This window comes from Schistocerca nitens, chromosome 4 (genome assembly GCF_023898315.1).
Source record: "Schistocerca nitens isolate TAMUIC-IGC-003100 chromosome 4, iqSchNite1.1, whole genome shotgun sequence".
Taxonomy (NCBI): Eukaryota; Metazoa; Arthropoda; class Insecta; order Orthoptera; family Acrididae; genus Schistocerca; species Schistocerca nitens.
The window spans coordinates 866,921,235-866,947,567 of NC_064617.1; the positions used below are offsets into that span (position 1 = coordinate 866,921,235).

A 26,333-nucleotide genomic window follows, 5' to 3' on the forward strand; every position below is an offset into this window, starting at 1 on the left:
GGAAAGAGGACAATGAAAATTTATGCCGAACCGCAGCTCGAACCCTGATTTCCCGCTTAGCGTAAGCGGTCGCCTTACCATTTGGCTATCCGACTACGACTCACAGCCTGACAAAACCTCCATCTCTCGTCAACCATGTGTCCATAACCTGCACTCTTACTTCTTAACAGCGTACGCACTGCAATATCGTGTTTATCCTCCGAGACCTGGCAAGCGAATTGCAACTAAAATGTCTCTCCTCTACGGGGAAAATACATGATGAGTATACGAGTACAGGTTGTAGACACACGGATAACGGCATATGGAAATTTGTGTCTGGCCATGAGTTGTGCACAGATAGCCAAATGGTGTGGAGACCGCGGGATATCCGGGTTTGAGTCCCGGTCCCGCACAAATTTTCTACATCTACATCTACATGGTTACTCTGCAATTCACACTTAAGTGCCTGGCAGAGCGTTCATCGAACCATTTTCATACTACTTCTCTATCATTCCACTCTCGAATGGCGCGTGGGAAAAAAGGAACACCTAAATCTTTCCATTCGAGCACTGATTTCTCTGATTTTATTATGATGATCATTTTTCCCTATGTAGGTGAATGTCAACAAAATATTTACGCATTCGTAAGAGAAAGTTGGTGATTGAAATTTCGTAAATTGATTTCGCCGCAAAGAAAACCGCCTTTGTTTCAGTGACTGCCACCCCAACTCGCGTATCATATGTGACACTCACCACTATCGCGCGATAACATGAAACGAGCCGCCCTTCTTTGCACTTTTTCGATGTCCTCCGTCAACCCTACCTGGTAAGGATCCCATACCACGCAGCAATATTCCAGCAGAGGACGGACAAATGTAATGTTAGGCTGTCTCTTTAGTGGGTTTGTCGCGTCTTCTAAGTGTTCTGTCAACAAAGCGCAGTCTTTTTTCGCCTTCCCCACAATATTGTCTATGTGGTCTTTCCAATTTAAGCTGCTCGTAATTGTAATTCCTAGGTATTTAGTTGAATTGACTGCCCTTAGATTTGTGCGATTTATCGTATACCCAAAATTTATCGGATTTCTTTTAGTACCCACGTGGATGACCTCGCACTTTTCTTTGTTTAGTACTAATTGCCACTTTTCACAGCATACAGAAATTCTCTCTAGATCATTTTGTAATTGCAATTGATCGTCTGATGATTATACTAGACGGTAAATTACAGCGTCATCTGCAAATAATCTCAGGGGGCCGCTCAGATTATCACCTAGATCATTTACATAAATTTTCAGTCTCATCATTCCATTACACCGCTGATGTTTATTCGCAACTACGAACGCATTTCATGTATTTCATAACGGCCGAAGTCGCCGTAATCTCTGTTCCTTCGGATATGCAGGCATTTCCAAAGCAACTTTGCATCGTAATTCTTAACAACACAGTCACGGCAATATTGTATTTATGATCGTCTGCCTGCTATACCACACAGCTGAACTGCCGCCAGAGGATGGCACTGATAAGATTGTTTGGGCACGAAGTATTGTCACCCGTGTGTTTTACTGGGCCGGAATTTGTTATCATATACTCCTACAATGATGATCTGGCCGTCACATCACTGATGTTCTCCTTGAGGGGGTTCCAGTTTCCGGCAGTGTGTAATACATTACTTGATTGCAAGCGCACAGCTGTTCTTAGAAAAAAAATTGCCGTGGGAGGCGTATAAACTGTAACACAACGTAATGTGTGACAGTCCTTTCGCTCTTTTTCGTCAACTGAATCCCTCCTTCATGTGTCATAACCTCCGACGACAGTACCGAACATACCCTTCTCCGATCAAATGACCGCCTGCTCCGTTTTTTCCGCCCTACCTTGGATTTGCTCTTCGCTTCCTACGGTAGTACTGAAGATAATCGGAAGGAGCGCACTTTCAGAAACATCGAATTAAGTCGCTTCTGCTGATCTACACAATGCTTAAGTCTTTACGCGTTCGTGAAGGATCTGATTGGTGACGTTAGCGGAAAGTGGTGGATGAAAGTATGAAGATCACTGGCAGTCTTTTACACAATGTTGCAAGTCTCAAAGTGCTCTATTCCTCAAATACTGGATACATATAAGCTGGGTAATTTGTACGCAGTGATTTACGTTACCTCAAGACACGTACACAGTTTCTAAGTTTAATGCTTCTCTTACTGCATTAAAGCATTAACGTTATATTATACCTTTAATGAGTTGATTATCGAAGCATTTTAAATGTTTAAATTCGATCGGTATTTTATGAAGTACTGAAAAACAAATTTTTGTTGCCCCAGGAGGCCTTTAGATAGACAACCTGCAGCCTATGTTGCAAGAAACGGTGGGAGTGGTGAGTGGCTGAGGGTTGTTTGGAGCATAAATATTTATCAAGTTTAAAAACATTTATTAACACAATGCAGCAAATCAGAGTAGCTGAGCATAACAAAAAGAACATAAGGAAATATTTGTAAGCGTAGGTTTCCGCGGCCGTTGACACTAGCAATGAAATTCTTCAGGGTATATGACAGCATTATAAATATGTTAAATACCCAACATTTCGGACGCTGTTGCAAATAACCTTTCACATGTGTGTTTTTCGGGCCGCTGAATGATTTTTTTATTTATTGTTATTTCAATTCCCAACAAAGGAGCGGATAAAACCACTCTTCAGACAAAGACTACCTAAACACTGTTTACAAGATGATTAAAATATATTAAAAATGGTAATGACGGATGATTTTGTAAAAGCACGTCGCTGGACGACATTTACGATTTTTGCATAAAAACAGCCGGCCGCTGTGGAGGAGTGGTTCTAGGTGCTTCAGTCCGGAACCATGCAGCTGCTACTGTTGCTGGTTCGAATCCTGCCTCGGGCTGGATGTGTGTGATGTCCTTAGGTTAGTTATGTTTAAGTAGTTCTAAGTTCTAGGGGACTGATGACCTCAAATGTTAAGTCCCATAGTGCTTAGAGACATTTGTACCATTTCTTGAACATAAAAACAAATTATAGTAATCGAGGTTTCTGTAAAATACACATAGATAAAAAGTACTCATGGTTTTTGGAGCTCTTTTGATGACTTCATGTTATAGTCAAATGTAGTCACTGTTGAATGTGAACCACGCCATGATGTGATGGTAATGTTAAGTGATACACGAAGATAATTGTCAGGACTAGGCTGCTATAATAGGTATGACCATGGGGCCCTGTAGAGCCGCGAGGAGTACATCTCGGGCCAGATTTCATCGTTGGAGATTGGCATCTGGTTAAATCAGATAAGGCATGAAGGTGCATGGAAGGCAGAAAATGGATTTAGCAGTGCAGTGGGGTACCTGGATTGGTTGTTACTGGGTGCGAAATTGGGTGCTGCTACTGGGCTTTGCGATTAACGTATGGAATCTGAAGGTGCTGTAGGAAGAGAAGCATTGTGGGAAGAGGATGAATTGGTACAAGATGTGATTTGGTGAAGATAGGGGGATGCGGGAGATGGAGTGCATGTGTTCCCAGGATTTCAAGTGACTTACAGAATTTAGGCCAGGCAGGTATCCAGTCAAGGCTGGCTGAGGTTAAGATGGGGAAGATGAGGGATTTATAGGTGAGGATAATAGTGGAAGGATGTGGACCCCAGGTGCGGCCTGATGGTAATTTTAGTAGTCTTAGATGGTTTAGGGCTTTGGAGATATGCGTTCCACGTTAGTTTACTGTTGAGAGTTATTCCTAAGTACTTTACTGGGTTAGTCAGAAGGATGAGTTGGCCGTGGTTGGAGAAATGGAACTCTGGACGATGGAAACACCGAGCGGTGCGACCAAAGATTGTGGCTTGGCTTTTTTGTAGTTGTACTTGAAGTTTCCACGTATTACGCAAACCGACCAAAATAATGACAAAGTCTTTAGTTCTTAAATACTGTTAAAAGAGGCTACCATCGTAATCTGATAAAGTATTGAGGATGAAGGGTGTTAGACGTCCTTTGTTGGTATTTGCTTTACTTCTTGTCATTGGTCGAAATGGACGTCCTTGACTGGCATTTGTTTAATGCTTGCCATTGGTGAAAACCTGCAGATGAGAAACGGGCGGCAATTCTGATGTAGCGCTGACTACTTGCTGTCTGGTGCCAACTGAGGTATGCTGTATCCGTCTTCTTTGTTCATCTTGGCGGATCGCTTGGCTGTTTCTATCACCTCTCTAATCTTCCTCCTCAACGTAAGTGACTGTTTTGCCAGTAGGCTCGCTTCTCGAAATACTATCTGTCTGGCGCACTCGTTCTAGTGTTCCGCCACCGGTGACTTGGTGTATTGTCTCAGATGAATACATCATTCATATTTCAACACTCGTGTGCTAATCGGTCGCTCCGTCTCGTCTAATTACAATAGTTCTCACTCGCAGTCGATTTCCCAAACTCCAGCAGTATGTAGTTTGTCCACAGCAACTTTCATCAAATCAAGGACATCTTTTATTTACTTGCTGTCTCGAAAAATTGGATAGATGCTTTTGCTTCTTTCTGTTCTTCCCTAGTTGGAGCTGACGTTTAGTAGCTCAACGTTCAGATATTGCCCATCGCTAAACCTGTGGGCACTCTTGGTTAAAGTGAGCAGGGCGGATTTCTGTGTAGGGTCATGATGGAAGGAAACATTTCGGTCTGTGTTGGTGGATTTTCAGTTACTTCTTATATCCTCCGCCGAGCAGGAACAACATAAAGCATATTCTTTGGTCTTCTGTCAAAGTACATACTGCTGTAGTCTACTAGATTGGCTGCGAGTGTGGACTTCTGAATGTAGGCGATGTGGGGCGACAGATTACGACACTGATACCTGAACATGAAAGATTTATTCGCCTAGGACAACACACCGAGTCGGCTGCCTCGGAAAACTGGCTTGATACCCGCTATGTGACAATTTTTGCCCACACATTCACTGATCCGTTATATTTACGGCAATAGGGCGCTGTTTTTGCTTCTTTCTGTCCTTCCCTATTACTTTCATTCTTTGTCGATGTAATTTAATCCATCCCATGACCACTGTCCCGAAAGTTGGAGCTAACGTTTAGTAGCTCAACTTTTAGATATTGCCAATCGCTAAACCTGTGGGCACTCTCGGTTAAAGTGACCAGGCCGGATTTCTGTGTAGGGTTATGGTGGGAGGAAACATGTCGGTCTGTGTTGGTGGATTTTCAGTTACTTCTTATATCCTCCGCCGAGCAGGAACAACATAAAGCATATTCTTTGGTCTTCTGTCAAAGTACATACTGCTGTAGTCTACTAGATTGGCTGCGAGTGTGGACTTCTGAATGTAGGCGATGTGGGGCGACAGATTACGACACTGATACCTGAACATGAAAGATTTATTCGCCTAGGACAACACACCGAGTCAGCTGCCTCGGAAAACTGGCTTGATACCCGCTATGTGACAATTTTTGCCCACACATTCACTGATCCGTTATATTTACGGCAACAGGGCGCTGTTTTTGCTTCTTTCTGTTCTTCCCTATTACTTTCATTCTTTGTCGATGTAATTTATTCCATCCCATGACCACTGTCCCGAAAGTTGGAGCTGACGTTTAGTAGCTCAACTTTTAGATATTGCCAATCGCTAAACCTGTGGACACTCTCAGTTAAAATGACCAGGCCGGATTTCTGTGTAGGGTTATGGTGAGAGGAAACATGTCGGTCTGTGTTGGTGGATTTTCAGTTACTTCTTATATCCTCCGCCGAGCAGGAACAACATAAAGCATGTTCTGTGCTCTTCTGTCAAATTACATCCTGCTGTAGTCTACTAGATTGGCTGCGAGTGTGGACCTGTGAATGTAGGCGTGAGGGGGTGACAGATTGCCACACTGATATCTAATCATGAAAGATTTATTCGTCTAGGACAACACACCGAGTAAGCGGTGGCAGAACATGTGGATGAGTGATCCAAACGGGTAATATTTCGAGAAGCTCGCGTACTGGCAAACCAGAGGTGGATTAGACAGGCGATAGAAATATCCAAGCGACCCACCGACATGAATGGAGAAGGCGGGTACAGGCTTCCCAGCGTCTCGGCTGCCAGCGATAACAGCGCTACGGAATGGCAGCTCTCGCAAAGCAAAACACACAGGCGCGCAGTAGCGCCGCATGTACACGGAGTACTGGCACGCCTCAGCCGGCAGCATGCAGCAAGTAAACAGCGCTACGTCACAAATGCCGCCACTTGCTCATTCGCCTATTTTCACCACTGGCAAGAAATAAAGAAAACGCTAATCAAGAACGCCTAATTCCACCAATGATAGGAAATAAAGCAAGCACCAATAAAGGACGTCTAACACCCGTCCTTCTTAGCCTCAATACCCTATCAGATTACAGTGATAGAGTCTTCCGTCAATATATAAAAACTAAAGTTTTCTCTTATTCATCAGGCGGCAATACACTCTGGAGAAGGCCATTTGCAACAGTGGCTGACATACCTATGAACTTAATGTCTAACATACAATGTCAGTTTGGCAAAATCCCTGGCCCTTAAAATAAATGTAACTGTGCAAGAACAAGAGAAGAAAAGGCAAAGTCAACAACCCTTCAACTAATTAACTATACGAGCTGGAAGGGATAATAGTGGAATAGGGTATCTGGGAACAAGTTCATGACACAGTTCAAAAATGAAATACATACGGAAATAGTTAATAATAAATCAAGGCTAGTTAGATGAAGTGCAACCTTAGAGGCAGCGGAAAGTGAAAGTTCCAGACTGAATCGCGAAAGGCAGGAATAGACAACAGTCGTGTTGATACCGTAGGTAGGGATGATTGTGATACTATGATGTTTGCAAAAACTCAAGAGCTGGGAGAAGATTTGGATGAAATAACAGATGATAATCAAAACTTTTACGACAGCTGAGAGCAAATAATTAACCATTTTTACGTGACTTGGACAAAATGTTTCATCCTCATGGTGAAAGTATGCATAACGACTCACAAATTTGGAAAACATTATAGGACCAACGAATATCGAACATTCTGATTACAATCAGGTCAGTAAACAACACGATGAAGAAAAAGAATCCGAGGTGGTTGAAGTAGAGTCCCGGTCAATGTTACAGCAACAAGACGTTCATCAGATTACTGAACCGAAGTACAATGATGCACAATGCCGTTGTTCAGGTGCACAAGTCACGTGACTAAATGAATTCTGATGTCAAGCTGATTTGTGATGTGTGACGACATTCTTTGATCTCAAAATTAATGTTAATGGGCTAGATCAGTTTGTCAAAGCCAGACGTAGTTGAAACACTGACTTTGAGCGAAGTTTGATACAAGAGAATAATGAGTGGTTAGTCAAGAAACCTACAGTGATAACTACTACTTCAACGTCATGATCGAAAATTTTATTTTCAACGGAATAATTAAGGTTTCGTGTTTGCGGATTTCTAATGCACCAGATAAAATTGTGGACAACATTAGTATGTCGGTGATTAGGTATGGGAAAAGCGTGGCGTTAAAAGTGTACTACATTTTTAGAGTTCTGAACAACGTTCCCAGCTGAATATTTGTCGAAGATCGCGATTGTAACTTCACAACTGTTTTGGAGAAAAAATTAAGGTAGACCAATAGAACGGAAAAAACAGCGGGAAAACAAGAGAAAGGGGAACGTCTTCTGTGGGCAGTGGTGAGATAAGCGTGAACATCACAACATCCTGAAGAAGATCCCACCAGATGGGTGGAAACGTCGCTCAAGCAGAAGTAACTGAAGAGGAAAATGACGCGGCCAGATATTCTACAATATTTTACCTTCTATGTCAACGGCATGCAGACTTACATACAACGGAAATGGTGCCAAATACTGGCTGGCTAACATTACAAGAACGACACTGCACATCTCGAGAGAATCTGCTTAGAGAAAGTGAAGAAAAATTTATCAGGGTCGAAACTACGTATGTTGTTGAAGTCCTTAAGTATCATGAAGATAAAAGCAGGCTAATGAGAAGATCGTACGTGCAGTCATTTTTCCAACTCTCCATCCGTGTACCGAAGGTACAGTGAATGGCCGTCGACCTTGCAGCAGTGGTAACACCGGTTCCCTTCAGATCGCCGAAGTTAAGCGCTGTCAGTTAGAACCTGGATGGGTTACCATCCGGGTCTGCCATGTGCTGTCGGCAAGCGCGGTGCACTCATCCCTCGTGAGGCAGATTGACTGAGAAGTAGCAGCACTACTCACGAAAACTGACAACGGCCAGAAGAGCGGTCTGCTGCGCACAAGCCCCTCCGTATAAGCATACGGTGACGCCTAAGGCCTGAGGATGACATGGTGGCCGGTCGGTAGCGTTGGGTCTTAAAGGCCTGTTCGGACGGTGTCTGTTTTATTGTACAGTGAATACGCAAAGAGCAGTCGTACGTAGATTGGTTTCGGCACTGGCAGCCACTGAGGAGTGCAGGCGAGTTACGTGGGTTGCCTAGTTCGCGGGGGCCAGCAGTGCCGCGACTCGCGCCGCCTTGACCCAGTGTCGATGCGGGCAAGGCGGCGACTTGAGCTGCAGGCGCCGTCGTAGCGCCGTGGTCGCTCCCAAAGCGGCAAGAGCTCAGCCGGCGGTTCCTGAGCAAGGCTAGCCTGTCTGTCTGCTGCCCTGTACACGACGCTGTCATTGGCCTCCTTCACGCCTGGACGGCTCATGCTACAGCAGGTAGCGTTTCAGGACACGTACCGACCTTGGTCATGGAGCCGCTCCGTCCGGAAGTTGCCCAACACTGCTACCAGTCAATAAGTGGACTCTCGTTGTAACGTTTCTTGTCGCAGCGTTCCTTTTTTCTTTTATCGGGGATAAGCAAAACTGCAGCATGTACTATTTCCAGCCAGTAGTAGACAAAGGGCTGAGTGAGCACAGCGAAGGGGGTGTCACCACGTCAGTGAACCCGGGATATAAGTCAGTATGGGTGTCTCTGACGTGATATAAGGGAGCCTGGTGTTCCATGATGTGGTACGGCAAATACAACCAGACACTTTAGTTACGTTTACAGAAAAATAACTAAGACGATTTACGAGGAACGATTGGAAGACGTTATTGGAGAACTGTATAAGATAATGCAATGTAGTCAAATTAAATAGGGCAATGCCGAATGAATTAGTCTAAGAAATGGTACTGTAATAGCAGGATAATTTAGCATCGTTTGGGATCACAGCCATGTAATGAAAGTTCCACCATTTGACTGTATGTATCGTTCATTCTACTGCACAATCATAATTTCAGCCTTTGGCCATTTTCAGGTACCAGTACCAAGTACCAAATGAAACCCTAGATTCTTTAACTACGGAAACAATCCATCACAATTCTCTTACATCTAGAGTCTGTTCTGTCCTGTCAATAATGTAACGGAGAACACCCTTACTGCAACCTCATGCGGCGACACGGAGATGCTGGCACGCACTGAACCCAAAACGACGTTGTCTCGGTGAGGAACTAGCGCTCTGATGTGACATTTCTTATTTCAGACGGATTAATCCCGTCAGAAGTATACCGCCGCAGTATGCTACAGACTCAACAGTGATGCAACTTCTTTCATATAATATACCATTTTACTCTGTTGGTCTTTAAAACTGCAACTCTATCCCGGTGGCGTGCAACAAATTTCAGACTTGCGTGAAGTGTACTACCCGTGGTGTGATATGCAAATGAGTATCATTAGCGAAAATCACGAAGAAGCTAGCATTAACGCTATCTACAGTCTGTATATAAGGTGTCCAGCTTCTGTGTACAGTATCACACATTATTGCTTGAAAGTTCGGAGGAGCATTTTGCCCCACTGCATTAGTCATCGTTATTCTACCCCAGCACTTGGTACTTGAAGGCTTGAGATGGCACTGGTACACAAAACGATCACCACAGGTTTGCGTAGCCGAAAATTTGGTGAGCGGCTGTGCTTGTCATCGAGTTCTCCTGACATCACCGCTCAACAAAATACCGCAAGACCGCATGTTGCACGTGTTGTCCTGACCTAGCTCGATACAGACAGTGTTCAACTGGTGTCCTAGGCAGCGCGTTCTCAATGTACTGTCACCTAATGAAAACATTTCGTTATGGGTTGTTAAGACACTGACACGCAATCCACTACGGTTGCTGAAGTCTGTAAAAAAGTTTAAGCGACATGCAACGACGTCACACAAGTTCATTTCAACATTTGGTCGCGTACGCGCTTTAGAGCCATTGTCGTTGGCAGAAGTGAGAGTTATGTGTACTTTACTTTGCACCCAGTATATCCCAAATCACCTACAAATTTAACGATCTATTCTTCCTGCTACATTGTACATACACAATAAGTACAATTTTGTCCTTCGTAGTAGTGCAGTTTAATGCACTGTAGTGTATATCGCAATTTAAAGCCATATCGACTGTTAATAGGCCGTGAGTGTTTCAAAAATGTGAAAAAGGTAATTCAAATACTCTGCCAGTAACAATGTTTGTTGACTTGATTTAATAAAGAGACTTGTTTCGAGGTATCAACGTCATCTACAGCCAACAATGACATCTACATCTACATCTACATGATTACTCCATAATCCACACTCAAGTGCCTGCCATAGGACTCACAGAACAACCTTCAAGCTATTTCTCTACTGTTCCACTCACTAACAGTGCGCAGAAAGAACGAACTCTTAAATCTTCAATACGAGCGCTGATTTATCTTGTTGTATCACAATGATCATTTCTGGGGGTCAAAAAATCTTTTCATATTCTGAGGATAACGTTGGAGATTGAAATTTCGTGAAACGATCTCGTCGCTCCGGGAAACGTCCTTGTTTCAATGAGTGCCATCCCAACTCGCGTATCATATCTGTGACGCTCTCCCCTACTCTGCGTTTTCGATGTCGTCCGTCAATCCTACTGGTAAGGATTCCATACCGTTCAGCAATATTCCAGCTTGGGAAAGACAAGCGTAGTTTAGTCAGTCTCTTTAATAGACCCGATATATGTTCTAAGTGTTCTGCCAACAAATCGCAATTTTTTTTTACCTTCCCCGCAACTTTTTCTATGTGCTCATTCCAGTTTAAGTTGTTCGTAATTCCTAGCTATTTAGTTTAATTGACGGTATTTAAATTTGTCTCAATTATCGTGTATTGAAGTTTAACCGATTTCTTTTAGTATCCTTGTGGAGGATCTCACATTTTTCATTATTTACGGTCAACTGCCACTTTTTGCACAATACAGACATCTTGTCTAAATTGCAATTCTGTTATAGTCTTTGTTGACTCTAATAAACGGTAAGACTTTAATAAAAGGTAATTGGTACCACCATCTGCAAATAATGTAAGAGGGCTGTTCAGATTGTCTCCTACTATGTTTATGTTAATTAGGAACAGCCGAGGATATATAAGACTTCCTTTGGGAAAGCCTTATATCAATTCTGTTTTAGTCGATGCCTTTCCGTCAGATACTACGAACTGTGACATTCCTGACAGGAAATCACGAACTCAGTCACACAACTGAAACGGTACGCCATAGGCACGTCATTTGATTAGAAGCCGCCTGTGAGGAATAGTATCAAATGGCTCTGAACACTATGGGACTTAACTTCTGAGGTCATCAGTCCCCTAGAACTTACAACTACTTAAACCTAACTAACCTAATGACATCACACACACCCATGCCCGAGGCAGGATTCGAACCTGCGACCGTAGCGGTCGCGCGGTTCCAGACTGTAGCGTCTAGAACCGCTCGGCCATCCCCCGGCCGGCGGAATAGTATCAAACGAATTTTGAAAATCTAGAAATATGGCATCAATTTGAGGTCCCCTGTCTATGCACACATTACTTCGTGAGAATAAAGAGCTAGCCGTGTTTCACAAGAACTATGCCTGCAGAATACGTGCTGAGTATGTATCAAGTGATCGTTTCCCTCGAGGTAATTCATAATACTCGAACACAGTACACGTACCAAGAACACGTCAGTGATTCATCGGATTACTTCCTTTCTTCAGTATTGGTGTAGAAAGATATTTGACAAAATATACATAGATGTTAAGGTTATTCTGTAAAGTGTTGACATGTGCTTCGGTCATCTTCATTCATAAGAAATAGATGTATTCTTGTGCTGTGTTCAGTTCCTCCATTGGTACGGCTTATTGGGTCTTATTAACCACTATTCATAGACTTCAAGGAGACACTTAAAACATCACAGTCAACTCTGATGTACTAAACAACTGCAATATCTATGTGTACTTTTGTTGAATGTTTTGTATTGCCATTGCTACCTGAAGATGAGGTTTGTACTTCGAAACATGTTGCCTGATTAAATAAACAGAATTTAAAATGCACCTATGATACCACACAAAAAAAGACGAATATATCCTGGACAGAGCTAGGGATGTAAATCAAGGGATCTAGCTTTTTGACTTATTTAGCAGCTTCAGACACATTCAGGTCAAAACATCTTGATGCATTCGCTCCATTTAGTTGTTAGTATTAGTACCCATGTCATGCGGTACAACGTATCATGTCAAGTAAAGTAACACGATACATGATGTTACTGCACGTGGAACAAGTCAACCCCCAAAAATTTTATCCCCTTCCCCCAATTATAACTTTTTTAGCTATTAGATGTATGCTCTTCTGCCATATGATAGTACATGTTGTTTACTATGGCTGGTGAATCTTCTGGATTTTGGACGAGGAATCAGGGAATTTAACCTATAAATTTCAAGATGCAGGTGTGCCAACACTTTGCAGCTGAGAGGGCTCACTGCTCTGGGGGAGTAGGGTTAACTCGTGAAAAAGCGCGAATATATTTTGATTTAAATGTCTACCAGATACGTCTTAAAGACCAGTTGCCTTGTTTTACATCCCTAACTCTGCCCTGGACATATTCGACTTTTTTGTGCCATGATAGCAGCATTTTCATTCATGTTCTAGACTTTTACTCTACCATAATTTTGACTTTATACCGCCATAGAATGGTAACCGATGTAGATTTTTGTTCACTCGGGCAGACGTGTGATGCGATGTAGGTTTTTTTATTATCTTTCGAACCACGTTTATATCATGACAATGGATAAAGGTTTCAGAAAACAAGAGGACGATTGTTAATTACACATATTTATCTACCTTCTTAAAAAATTTGAACCGATTCGCATAAATCTGAAAATATAAGTTTTGCCATTCGTGCACCCAGGTTCGTCGTTGAGTACACCATCGCAGGCGCTCCTGTCTGTGATGCAGCATCAAGGGTAACCGCAGTCGTGGTGTCCGAGCTGATAGTCCATACTGCTGCAAACGTTGTCAAACTGTTCGTGCAGACGGTTGTTGGCTTGCAAACGTCCCCATCTGTTGACTCAGGGATCGAGAGGTGGCTGCATGATCCGTTACAGCCATGCGGATAAGATGCCTGTCATCTCGACTGCTAGTGATACGAGGCCGTTGGGATCCAGCACGGCGTTCCGTATTACCCTCCTGAACCCACCGATTCCATATTCTGCTAACAGTCATTGGATCTCGACCAACGATAGCAGCAATGTCGCGATACGATAAACCGCAATCGCGATACGCTACAATCCGACCTTTATCATAGTCGGAAACGTGATGGTACGCATTTCTCCCCTTTGCACGAGGCATCACAACAACGTTTCATCAGGCGACGGCGGTCAACTGGTGTTTGTGTATGAGAAATCGGTTGGAAACTTTCCTCATGTCAGAACGTTTTAGGTGTCGCCACCGGCGCCAACCTTGTGTGAATGCTTTGAAAAGCTAATAATTTGCATATCACAGCATCTTCTTCCTGTCGGTTGAATTTCGCGTCTGTAGCACGTCATCTTCGTGGTGTAGCAATTTTAATGACCAGTAGTGTAAATCGACTAATTTTGTGAGTGGTAGTGATCTCTGAAAAACTTTTCGTATTGTAGATTATCACAAGTGTGGAAAGTTTGTGGAAGTTAATAATATTCCCTGCCAGGCCAATGACATAAAGAAAATAATTAAAATTTATTTAGCTGATTTGGCATTAATGGTTTGGGACACCCAGTAAAACGCGTCCGTCATATTCATTTTGCAGTGGGGTTATAACCCAGCCAGTATTTCGCTCGGTCTGACTGTTCAGTCTACGTCAGTACCAGCGGCAGCAGGACGCCACGTGTGTTTTGCTTCGCTCGCTCTTCTGCTAGTGGCCGGGTAGCGGAGCCGCTAACAGCTTTAGCAGGTGCGGGTACCCGGCCAGCCACAGGTGGTGGGGCTAGCAGCGGCCGGCCAGCTACTGGTGGGGGGGGGGGGGGTAGAGTGGGAATCGCTGAGGCGCCTGACCCGCGCTACTCAAAGCACGCACAGTGTTCGTCCGCTCTCCGACCTGCGCAACTCGCGAAAGCCAGACGCCCCCAGGCAGCAGAGAGTGGGCCATCGACACACGTCGCTACCACCAACGGTGTGCAGGGCCGCCACACCAGGCTACAACTCAGGTGAGATGCATACCAGTGAGCAGTGCCGCCACTGGCCAAACACACGCCTCCGTTCATCCGCTTATTTACTTAATATTGTTAAATAAAAATCGCTGGTTCCTTCGGTGTGTTACACATTGGGAGGTACGAGGCCTATTCGGAAAGTAAGGTCCGATCGGTCACAAAATGGAAACCCCTGTGAAAATCAAAAATGTTTTACTTACATCAGTTAGCTACACCTTCCAGCTACTTCTCTACATAGTCGCCGCTCCTATTTAGACATTTTTCGTAGTGTTGTACCAACTTTACAATACCCTCGACACAGAAGACTGCCGCCTATGCTTCCTGCCACTTCTCTACGCTAATCTACAGCTAGTTGCCTGCGTCATAACACTGTCTTCATACCCAGCGGCTCCTGTGAGCAGAGATGAAACTCAGGGAGAGTCTATTGTGGGTGATCAAACACTTCCCACCGAAAACGCTGCAGGAGCATCTTCATTGCCCCTGCACAGTGTGACCAAGAATTGTCATGCAAAAGAAAACGCACGACAACTATGTTATGTGGCCTGCATGACATTAGGCAAAATCGCTCATCAGGCCCTCATACTCGGCAGGAAACACTATTGTTCAAAGCATGTGTGCTCAGAATTGAAAAGAGCAACGTGACGCTATCGAGGGCATACTACAGGCACTTCCCATCGCATCTGTGCAAAGCTTGATCGAATTTTCACTGTGGTTTCCATTTCGCACCCCATCGGACCTTACTTTCCGAATAGCTCTCTGTTGCAATGGTTGCGACCATTTCTGAGATTCTTATTCCGGAAAGACATCAGGTATCACCCCACACGAGGGCTATCATTTTAATTTTTCCAATAACAATGAATGAAAAACTTTTTGGTATCAATTATGTTATTGTTTCTCAAAATATTCACCTTAAAAATTTATAGAGGTTTGGATGCGGTCGCGCCAATTCTAGAAACATAAGTTATTCTTTCCTTTTTTTATTCCTGTGATACTGGCACCTCGAAAACATGCTTTCAGGAGACTTAACACCATCTTTAGGTGATCAAAATCTAGTTTGACATAAGCGAACAAAAAAAATGAATTAAGTCAAAACATGCAAAAATTCATTAGTTCGATGTTTCTCACAATCAAACAACGATTTGTCTTACGTGCTGTGATATAGCTGGCATTGTTATTATATGACTATTATGCGACGTTATTCCTGGTGTCATCAGCAACAGCCCTTCGTTTATCACCTAAAGCAATCTGCATCTACATCGGCATGATTACTCTCTCAAATTTATAATTAAATCCCACCACCTTCAAGCTACTTCTCTACAGTTCCACTCACGAACAGCGCGTGAGGAAAAAAAAACACTTAAATCTTTACGTCCGAGGTCCGATTTCTTTTATTTTATTATGTTGATCATTCCTCCCAGTACAGCAGGGCGGCAACAAAATATTTTCACACTTTGAGGAGAAAGTTGGCGACTGAAAATTCACAAGAATATCCTGCCACAGGGAAAAAGGCGTGTGTTTTAATGGCTGCCATCCCAGTTGTTGTATCATATCCGTGTTACTCTCTTCCCTGTTTCACGATGTCTTCAGTCAACTTTTTCGGTTGTCTCCGTCAATTATATCTGAGGTGGATCCCACACCGCACAACAACACTCAAGAAGAGGGCGGACAAGCGTAGTATAAGCATTCTCTTTAATAAGCCTTTTACATTTTCTATGTATTCTGCCAATAAATCGCAGTCTTTGTTTTGGTGCCCCCCACAACATTGTCTAGGAAATCGTTTCAATTTAAGTTATTCGTAATCGTAATCCTTAAGTATGTAGTTGAGTTTACAGCCTTTAGGTTTGTGTGATCTGTCGTGTAACTGAAACTGAGCAGATTCTCATGTGGATTATTTCACATTTTTCATCGTTTACAGACAGTTGTCACTTTTTGCACCATGCAACGTCGAACCAATTGTAGAATCCTTTTCTTTTCACTACGATATTGGCACCCCGAAAGCGTGCTTCTTGCAGATTCAACAGCTTCTTTACATGATGTAAATTTCTGTCCACTCACTTCTAATTTGACAGAAGGGAGTAAAAAGTATTCGTTAGGCGACAATTCAGGTGGGTACAGACAGAGAGGTATTAGTTGATGTTTTTCGCATATTTTACACGGTATGACACAGCTGGCATCCTCGTGATTGAAAATGACGAGACATTTTTCCTGATTACATCAATGGCTTGTGGCAAATGAATTTTTATGGCATTATCTATTAACTCTTCTTCGATTCCTTTAAGCAATCATAGCAAAGTTGTGTAAAATGCATGAAAGGAGCTATATTAATTCTTTAGTACTGTACCAGTTGCGATAAGGTACTATCTTCTCAGCATGTAAAAGATTAATATTACTCAAATCTCACAACAATTTTGGATGTGGAAGACCGCATATTACCTATAAAATTTTCATAGTTGTGCAGATACAGGAAGGCAATATATGCTGTACCACAGAAAAGGGTACGATCCATTAGATAACACATAATGACCCATTATGGTAACCGATAATGAGCTATCTGTGGTAAAGCACTTTTTGCCTTTCACAACTGTGTTATTTGTAATAACTGGTTTTCCCGTTATTAAATTATTATAACATCTGAGTAATATTACTTTCATTCATGCCAAGAAACTGATACATTACCGAAAACGCTAGTAGTAGTAAAGAAGGATTAGTACAGCCCTATATCATGCATTTTACTGCTTTTGGACGGTGCTTGAAGAAAATGCTCGAGCTCTAATTGTACCAAAGAAAGTGCTCCATGGATGAACCGCTTTCATTAGTTTCAGGTCCTATCGTACGACATAAAACTAACTGTTGCTAACTTTCCAGCTCGTAATACGAGGATAATCCGAAAAGTAAGGCCTCCTATTTTTTTAGACGTACATAGACCTGTTTGTTTCTACAATGGTTTACATCAGGTTACAGCTTGAACATTTAGCTATTTTTCGACATAATCACCATTTCTGTCGATGCATTTTTGTGGGCGCTGTGGTAGTTTACGTATGCCCATGTTATACCAGCTCGACGCCATGCTGTTCAGAAAGCTATGAACCTCTTCTTTCACCTCATCGTCGGGGCTGAATCGCTGGGACCACAATTACCGCTGACAGGTACTGTGAGACTCTGATAAAACTCAAACGGGCAATTCAGAACCGGAGAAGAGAAATGTTGACCAACGGCGTACATATTCTCCATGACAACGCTCGCCCACACATCGCTCGGCAAATCGTTTCTCTGCTGCAACAGTTTCAATGGAACATAATCACCTGTTCCCTAAGTTAAAAGAACAATTGCCCGGAAAGCGATTCAGCCCCGACGATGAGGTGAAAGAAGAGGTTCATAACTTTCTGAACAGCATGGAGGCGAGCTGGTATGACATGGGCATACAAAAACAGTCACAAGGTCTACAAAAACGCATCGACAGAAATGGTGATTATGTCGAAAAATACACTCCTGGAAATTGAAATAAGAACACCGTGAATTCATTGTCCCAGGAAGGGGAAACTTTATTGACACATTCCTGGGGTCAGATACATCACATGATCACATTGACAGAACCACAGGCACATAGACACAGGCAACAGAGCATGCACAATGTCGGCACTAGTACAGTGTATATCCACCTTTCGCAGCAATGCAGGCTGCTATTCTCCCATGGAGACGATCGTAGAGATGCTGGATGTAGTCCTGTGGAACGGCTTGCCATGCCATTTCCACCTGGCGCCTCAGTTGGACCAGCGTTCGTGCTGGACGTGCAGACCGCGTGAGACGACGCTTCATCCAGTCCCAAACATGCTCAATGGGGGACAGATCCGGAGACCTTGCTGGCCAGGGTAGTTGACTTACACCTTCTAGAGCACGTTGGGTGGCACGGGATACATGCGGACGTGCATTGTCCTGTTGGAACAGCAAGTTCCCTTGCCGGTCTAGGAATGGTAGAACGATGGGTTCGATGACGGTTTGGATGTACCGTGCACTATTCAGTGTCCCCTCGACGATCACCAGTGGTGTACGGCCAGTGTAGGAGATCGCTCCCCACACCATGATGCCGGGTGTTGGCCCTGTGTGCCTCGGTCGTATGCAGTCCTGATTGTGGCGCTCACCTGCACGGCGCCAAACACGCATACGACCATCATTGGCACCAAGGCAGAAGCGACTCTCATCGCTGAAGACGACACGTCTCCATTCGTCCCTCCATTCACGCCTGTCGCGACACCACTGGAGGCGGGCTGCACGATGTTGGGGCGTGAGCGGAAGACGGCCTAACGGTGTGCGGGACCGTAGCCCAGCTTCATGGAGACGGTTGCGAATGGTCCTCGCCGATACCCCAGGAGCAACAGTGTCCCTAATTTGCTGGGAAGTGGCGGTGCGGTCCCCTACGGCACTGCGTAGGATCCTACGGTCTTGGCGTGCATCCGTGCGTCGCTGCGGTCCGGTCCCAGGTCGACGGGCACGTGCACCTTCCGCCGACCACTGGCGACAACATCGATGTACTGTGGAGACCTCACGCCCCACGTGTTGAGCAATTCGGCGGTACGTCCACCCGGCCTCCCGCATGGCCACTATACGCCCTCGCTCAAAGTCCGTCAACTACACATACGGTTCACGTCCACGCTGTCGCGGCATGCTACCAGTGTAAAAGACTGCGATGGGGCTCCGTATGCCACGGCAGACTGGCTGACACTGACGGCGGCGGTGCACAAATGCTGCGCAGCTAGCGCCATTCGACGGCCAACACCGCGGTTCCTGGTGTGTCCGCTGTGCCGTGCGTGTGATCATTGCTTGTACAGCCCTCTCGCAGTGTCCGGAGCAAGTATGGTGGGTCTGACACACCGGTGTCAATGTGTTCTTTTTTCCATTTCCAGGAGTGTAGCTAAATGTTCAAGCTGTAAAATGATGTAAACCATTGTAGAAATAAACAGTTCTATGTACTTGTAAAAAAATAGGAGACCTCACTTTTGGGATTACCCTCGTTTTCTCCGCTGGTGTGACGATGCTCTGCTCATATCCTCCACCGAATTTTTTGAGCCGTTTCTTACATGAACCGGAACGAGCATGTTATTTTCATTTCGGTTACATTGTGCGGAATCCATGGCAGCAGATCTAAAGATTCACGCAAAACATTGCAATCTTGGATGTGCCTCAAGGTGCTCCTGTTTTACGATAATTCACATGCAATTTATTTTCAGGTATCGATGGGTTTTTGGAACAACACATTTTGGGCGACCTTCACGAAATTCAGCGGTGTCGGGAGCACTACCACGAAGAGATATTGCAAACCAGTTTAAACATTCCTCCCTGAAAGTGATTCAATACCAGAAGCGGAACGAAGCAGTTCGATGCATTGTTGTTGGACTAGGACTTTACGAAAATTGCAAAAACTAACGCAACAGAAATCTTTCCATTTTTACGACACTCCTTCTCTAAACTGTCCCTGGAAGTAATCTACTCGGACAGTTTCAGAGTTTCCATTGTTCTAAGAGTGAAAACAGACGAATTTCACAAGAGTAGCAATGACATACCACATCGCGTCACCTGTCGGTCGTTTGTAATAACTCAGTAACTTAATTTTTATCCCCTACAGATGTAAGCATTTATATGCTCGAGAAAAGTTTTCTTTTTCAATGTGAAGAATGATTAATATTTAACGTTTACTCAAAAAAAGGAAAAAAGAAGCCGCTGTGTTCTGGTAGTTTTCTTTCTAAACAAGAAATTATGTTCATTTAAGGTTGCCGTATTGTGACACCCGAAAACGTTGGGGTGGCAATCATTAACACAATGGCACAAAGGCGTTATTTGTTGTGACTAGACCTTTTCACAAAATTTATATCACCAACTTTCTCCTCCGAATGGAAAAAATGTTCGAAATTGCAATCACTAAGTTTCTCCTTCGATTATGATAGTATTTTGTTAACTCCCGTCGACTTAGGACGACATAATCATCGTAATAAAATAAGAAAAAGCAGAGCTCACACGAAAAGATTTAAGGGTGTGTTTTCCTCGCGCGCTGGTCGAGTGTCGAACGGTAGAGAAATATTTTGAAAGTAATTCCGTGGACCCTCTGTCAGGCGCTTAAGCGCGAATTGCTGAGTTGTCACGCAGATGTTCATGTAGATACGGATGTATGCGAACGCTACATTAAACGTCGAAAATTCGGGAGTAATAGGGAGCGAAAGGCTATTTATAATTTGTACAGCAATCAAATGGCAGTTATAAGAGTCGAGGGGCACGAAAGGGAAGCAGTGGTTGAGAAGGGAGTGAGACACGGTTGTAGCATATCCCCAATGTTATTCATCCTGTATATTGAGTAAGCAGTAAAGGCAGAAAAAGAAAAATTTGAAGTAGAAATTAAAATCCATGGAGAAGTAATAAGAAGGTTGAGGCTTGTCGATAACATTGTAATTCTGTCAGAGACAGCAAAGGACTTGGAAGAGCAGCTGAATGGAATGGACAGTGTCTTGAAAAGAAGATATAAGATGAACATCAATAAAAGCAAAACGAGGATAATGGAATGTAGTCGAATTAAATAAGGCGATGCTGAGGGAATTAGATTAGGAAATGAGACACTTAAAGTAGTAGATGGATTTTGTTGTATAGGAAGCAAGATGACTGATGATGGTCGAAGTAGGGGGGATATAAAATGTAGACTGGCAATGGCAAGAAAAGCGTTTCTGAAGAAGAGAAATTTGATAACATCGACTATAGATTTAAGTGTCAGGAAGTCCTTTCTGAAAGTATTTGGATGGAGTGTAGCCATGTATAAATAGTTTAGAAAAGAAGAAAATATAAGCTTTTGAGATGTGGTGCTACAGAAGAATGCTGAAGATTAGGTGGGTAAATCCCATTATCAATGAGGAAGTACTGAATAGAATTGGGGAGAAGAGAAATTTGTGGTACAAACCGACCACCCCAAGAAGGGGTCGGTTGGTAGGCATCAAGGTACCACCAATTTAGTGCTGGAGGGAAGAGTGTGTGTGTGTGGGGGGGGGGGAGGGGTAAAAATCGTAGAGGGAGAGTGAGAGATGAATACAGTAAGCAAATTCAGTTGGATGTACGTTGCAGTGGAGACGAAGGGGCTTGCGCAGGAGAGCTGTATCAGACCAGTGTTTGGACTGAAGACCACAACAACAACAACATAGTAACACTAAGTCAATTAGGCAGTTGGTTGTACTCATTTCTAACAACGTCTTTTTATATTTGTGTTGATTTGAGCCAACGGACATCGCAACTCATGTTGCAAGTTCATTCAGTTCCTCGATTTAGTTTTCATCGCTACCATTGTCAAGATCTACTTTCACACCTGGAAATCGCAAATAATAGAGTCGGTATCGTTTTTTAAGAAAACAGTGCGTACTAACCACCGTCTTTTCGCAAAAATATTACAGTTCCGCTTCACAAGTACTTGTTTATAGTCTAACATGCTCGCAAAAACCAAGTTATTTTATTTTCGCTCTACTTTCGCTATGAGAAAACACTCCTAAATTCACCGAAATCGGCTTAAAACCTAGACTTCTACTTATGGAAAAATAGGGATAATAGATGCTGTTATAAATGGCTAATAACTTGTGGTGACTAGTGCCGCTGGATGAACAGTAAGAGAAATAAATATTATCAGAGTTAAACATGTTTTAGTGCCCTACTGGTAAACTATCAAGAAAAGGACCACAACTGTAACCGCTAAGCACGAATAAAAATGATTTTACAATACGAAGATGTGTCTTTTCTGTCACAGTACAAATTCATTTATTGTAAAACGCTCTTTCTCACCCACTGTTTTCCGTACTCAGACGGCATCTGATAGTGACTACTCCCAACTAGGTTATACTGTAAGTATGGACAGTGGATCGCAGAGGCGCAAATACCTCACCAGTTCAGTGTAGACTAGCACCACGAGAACGGTCGTAACATTTCCATGCCGTGACACACTGAAATCAGTGTCCTATATAAATACATCTGCTAATTGCACACAGTAAGGCACAAAGATTAGCATTGGCATATGAATAATACCAATGTACCAAGGAAAAGGTTGATAGAGTTGCATGGACTTCAGTATTTCATGTTAGAGCACATTTAAGGGACTCATTATACAGGGAGATGACATCATTACACATTTTTTGTGTACTGCAGGAAGTTGTTGGTTAATCAGTGATTGGTTAAAAGACTGGCAACTAACATTCAACACAACCAAATGTAATGTTATGCAAATGTGGGGAAAGCAGGCCCCAGAGTTTATGGAATAATCCTAAGAAAATATTCAGCTTTTCCGCTATGAAACAATGTATCTCAAATTGTTTGCACATCTTACACTGATAGCTGATGTCTAGATCGTTTACAGATTTCCTTACACGCTTCTATGAAACATACGAGGTCCTATGTTTCATAAAAGGATGTATGGAAATTTGTAAACAATCTAGACATCAGTTATCAGTGTATGATGTGCAAACAATTTGAGATACATTGCTTGATGGAGGAATAGCTGAACACTTTTTTATGATTATTACATAAACTCTGAGGTCTGCCCCCCCCCCCCCCCCCCCCCCCGACTCATGCATGTAACATTACGACTGGTTGTGTTGAATATCAATAACTGCAACAGCTCCACTTTGGCAGAAGAAATCTTGTGTAAGAAGAACCTACAGCACTATTAATTGAGCATATCAACAAACTCAGCTTCAAAATCGTTATACAGTGCCTGGTTCCCCGTATGACTGGCGGATCTGGATCCAAATTATACAGCATATACCCATTTTACTTGCTTTCAGATACGTATTTCAAAGCTTTGAATGATTGCTTATTTTACATTTTTGTTTCAAATGTCTTACTAAGCTGCGCATCAAATTTGATTTGTATCTTCTACCTATAATCTCGATTTCTTTGTTCCCAGCCTCTTTGTAATTCTGTTAACCACCTTTTATTCCTTGTCAGCGCCTTTCACATTGAGGTGTTTTGGCGAATCTTTTAATTTACAGAATCTCCGATGACGACGCTTACGTTCGGAAGTATGTATGGGTAAAAGAAGAACGAAATACAGGCAGTCAACGGACTTGATTCATAAAGTACATTTCTTTCTGTGTCATGCATTATGGGCTCGTCAAAAAAAGAATGTATTACAGGTTCTTGTTATTCAAGATTTAAGCTGCAAAGGAGGACCTGTACGAGCGACTAATAGCTCTTATACTCCTGCAAAGGATGTGTGGAAATATATAAATGATCAGTGGTTCAGCGTACCTCTGCTATAAGTGCAACAAATGGAAATTATTTTAGCTAAAATGTTAAATGACGTTCAAGTTGAACGTCCACTATCCGATGCGGTAAAATATCTGTGCACGGCTGCTGAGAAAGTGTGACTCGTCCAAGAAAAAGATTTCTTACAAAATTATCATCTGAGTACAGTTCGTCCACCCGGGTCCACTACCAAGACTGATGAAAACAACACAGAAAGCTGAAAGAAGTTTAGTGTGGTTTGCCACAGGTTAGTTTAGTCAGGTATGGAAGGTCAAAGAAGTGCTGAATAGTCTCCAATGATGAACTGCAAAAGTAAGAAACTCCGCAACACACAAAGATTCACTCTTAAAATCGTAAATACTCTCCCTCCAGGTACTGTGCAGTGATTTGTGCAGTATTTATTGCATTTGTAGAAGTAGATTCTGTCATCAAGCGAGTATGTGAGGTAGCATTGTGCAACAGATTTAATTGGATCAGTGGATTTTTTATTTTTATCTTATTTGACATACATGCAACCTGTTTCGCTGAGGAGTTCCCCGTGCAGGTCTTCACGTGAGACTTACCTACTACGTGCTGTCGCTGGTTACCTTGGGTCGCTTGGTTGCTGCCTATCAGACCTTGGTATACAGGTTTCGACTATGTCTGGTCTTTCCTGGGATACAGATAGCATTGTTTTGGAGGTACAATTTCCGGGACGTGACGTACGATATTCAAATCACTGCTCTAGTGATACCCGATGATAAGTATTACAATGTGAAATGAAATATGCCCAGCGTTGGAGACCTAATAGGTATTTTTGACGTCCAGCGTCTTTACCTAGACATTATGACACAGACGGCACGGGAAGAAATCTAATTTACCGAATACTCCTTCATGAGACATCTGCTTTCAGTGATTATTCCAGAGCATACTCTACACATATCTAAGAAAAAAAGTCCCCTTGAAGGAAAAGGATAAATTTTTTTGTGAAATAGATTAGAAAAACTGTTTACGTTCCTTTGAAAGATACAGCAAATGAGTTGCCGACTGCGAATTTAAAGTTTAATACGTAACTTAGGATCTCAGCATTTCAAAGAGTTCTATAGTATATTAGCTATACATGATTTCCAGTATCATTCAAAGACGACTCAATTGTTCCTCTAATCTGTTTTATTTATTACTTTTGGACAAATCATTTCATAAAACATTTGACAACTTTATACTTTTTTTTTTTTTTTTAATTTTCAAGTTTTGGCCAGTAAGATTGTAATGTGACATATTGAAATATCGATCCGTATTCTATCAGTTTCTTAATTACGCTGATTACTCTCAAGTAACTGAATCTTTCTTTGCAGAACTAGACCTCAGGCTGGTCAATTTGATACCCCGTTTGTCCATTTACCATTCTTCGCTTGGCTATCAAAATTAGGACAAGAGCCCATTTTATGATTTATAGAGAGGCTTGTTTTCAGTCTACTCAAACATTTGGCCGAAAGGAAGACTTAAAAGTTCACAGACGTAGTAGCTACGAGCAGTAACCTCTGTCAGTAATATAATTTGGTAGGACAGACTGATAACAGCCGAAGTAGAGAGGATATAAAATGTAGACCGGCAATGGCAAGAAAAGCGTTTCTGAAGAAGAGAAGTTTGTTAAGATCGACTAAAAATTGAAGTATTAGGAAGTCTTTTCTGAAGGTATCTGTATGGAGTCTAATCATGTATGAGAGTGAAATACGGGCGATGATCAGTTTGGACAAGAAGAGAATTGACTTGAGGAGTTACAAAAGAATGCTGAAGTTTAGATAGGTAGATCGTGTATCTAATGAGGAGCTACTGAATAGAATTAGGGGGAAAATAAATTTATGGGAAAACTTGACTAAAAGAAGGCATGTGTTGATTGGGCACATTTTGAGACAACAAGAGGTCACTAATTTTGTGTTAGAGGGAAGTGTGTGGGGCACGAATCGTAGAGGGGGACCAAGAGATGAATACAGCAAGCAGATTCAGAAGGATATAGGTTCCATCAGTTATTCCGAGATGGAGAGTCTTGCAGATAAAGCAGCATGGAAAGCACCATCAAATCAGTCTTTGGGTGAAGATGACCACAACAGTAACAGAATGAGTGTCGCTCCTAAACGTCTCATACAGTAGCTTCCTCTGTATTTTCCTCATTCCTGTGCCAGATGAAGGTGGAAATACAGTAAATATTAAAAATAACCATTCTGCTTTACTTGTTTCCTAATGGCACTCTCTTCGAATCTTCACTGAAGTTGCGAACAAGAATATCTGTCATTATCAACGATTCAGTCTCCATTGCTTGTGGCAGACTTCAGCCGAGATCGCGACCGAAGTTCTGCGAGTGACAGAGTGACAGAAAGGAACCATCGTAACTAGTCGTGGCCGTATAGGCTACGTTTTCGAACTGTGACTTTGTGGAATAATTATTTATTTGTATTTTCTGCTACCAGTCAGTTTTATTTGTTTTATGTTTAACTGAACATAACACAACGCGTTACGGACATGTTCTATCCACCATCATGGGTCTAAAGCATATACACTCCTGGAAATGGAAAAAAGAACACATTGACACCGGTGTGTCAGACCCACCATACTTGCTCCGGACACTGCGAGAGGGCTGTACAAGCAATGATCACACGCACGGCACAGCGGACACACCAGGAACCGCGGTGTTGGCCGTCGAATGG

At 42.8% G+C, this 26,333-nt stretch overlaps 1 protein-coding gene across 2 annotated transcripts in view; it reads left to right on the plus strand.

Annotated features, from left to right (window-relative positions):
* LOC126253338 (proton-coupled amino acid transporter-like protein pathetic) overlaps positions 1 to 26,333 on the plus strand; it is a 400,313-nt gene that overhangs the window by 92,344 nt on the left and 281,636 nt on the right. The window contains exon 1 of one of the 2 annotated variants that reach the window (XM_049954604.1): positions 14,271 to 14,385. The exons of the other annotated variant lie outside the window; for it this stretch is intronic. The gene's annotated coding sequence lies outside the window, so the exon portion shown is untranslated. Of the gene's footprint in view, positions 1 to 14,270; positions 14,386 to 26,333 lie in introns of those variants that run through there. 2 annotated transcript variants of the gene reach the window in all.